General features: G+C 38.1%; 1 protein-coding gene across 1 annotated transcript in view; it reads right to left on the bottom strand.

The window, feature by feature from the left end:
- Positions 1-715, bottom strand: part of LOC106870888 (uncharacterized) — a 141,608-nt gene extending 140,893 nt beyond the window's left edge. The window contains exon 1 of the mRNA XM_089341819.1: positions 477-715. The gene's annotated coding sequence lies outside the window, so the exon portion shown is untranslated. The remainder of the gene's footprint in view (positions 1-476) is intronic.
- Positions 716-1,121: the final 406 nt, after the last annotated feature.

Genomic DNA, 1,121 nt, shown 5'->3' with positions numbered 1-1,121 from the left:
ATATATTCGCGCGCGTGTGTGTGTATACACATACGAGTACGTGTCTGTGTTGTGTGTGCAACGAGAGAAAGTAGATAGAGAGAGAGAGAAAGATAGATAAATAGATAGATAGAGAGAGAGAAAGATAGTTAGATAGATAGAGATAGAGAGAGAGGAATATATAGATAGATAAATAGAGAGAGAGAGAGAGAAAGAGTGGCATTTATAATTTCAAGGTGTGTTTGTCAAAGCATGTTGTTTAACTCTTCGGCTTTCTTATACAGAGTAGCCTCCCCTTCCATCAAATGGCTTTTGTTTTGTTTCGCCGTTCCTTGTTTCTTCTCTGATCAAGGAATTGTATTCTGAAATATCATCGGACTATAGATAAACTAAATTACAACAGATATATTAGTCCATTTTGTTGTATTATATTGCATTGTTGGACCATTCAAAACTTTTCATTCTTTACAAACAATACACAATGCTTCAATACTCACCGATTTTAAAAGTCGTTTTCAATCGTGACTAGCTTCTCTCTCTCTCTTTTTTTTTTAAAGATTCTGTGTAATTGTGCTCCAGCATGGCCGTAGTCAAATGACAGAAACAAATAAAAGAATAAATCCAGTGTGTCCTTGCTTTTAGGATAATAGATTTGAAATTTGGCTGCTGTTTCTTTTACGTTGAGTGATCACATAAAGAAACGAGTCAGAAAGTCTGCTTCTGCAACAACAACACCAGCAACAACATTTTGGGTTCGAGTGGAGAGTATTGTTAGCAAGGTCGGACGAAATGCTTAGCGATACCTCCATCAGTTTTCTTGTCTTTATGTTCTGAGTTCAAATTCGTCGAGGTCATCTTTGCCTTTCGTCCTTTTCAGGGTCGCTAAAATAAGTCCCTGTTGAGCCCTTTGCCCCTCCATCGAATTTGCTGGCCTTGGGACAAAATTTGAAACTATTTTTTGGTGCGAATAGTAAGATCGATAAACAAGCCGAGAGGATGTGTAGAAATTCCAGGCGGAAAAGATTTAAAGTGTGGTTGGTGTGTTTAATGTGTGCGGTTAAAGTAGCGATGCAGAATAATAATATTCTGATATGCAGGGAGAAGTTCGGTTGGGCAATTCGAAGCAGAGACGATGGCTGGGA

This window comes from Octopus bimaculoides, chromosome 25 (assembly GCF_046866305.1).
Source record: "Octopus bimaculoides isolate indiv1 chromosome 25, ASM4686630v1, whole genome shotgun sequence".
Taxonomy (NCBI): Eukaryota; Metazoa; Mollusca; class Cephalopoda; order Octopoda; family Octopodidae; genus Octopus; species Octopus bimaculoides.
The sequence above is the reverse complement of the archived record's forward strand: the minus strand, read 5'-3'. Positions and strand labels throughout refer to the sequence as shown.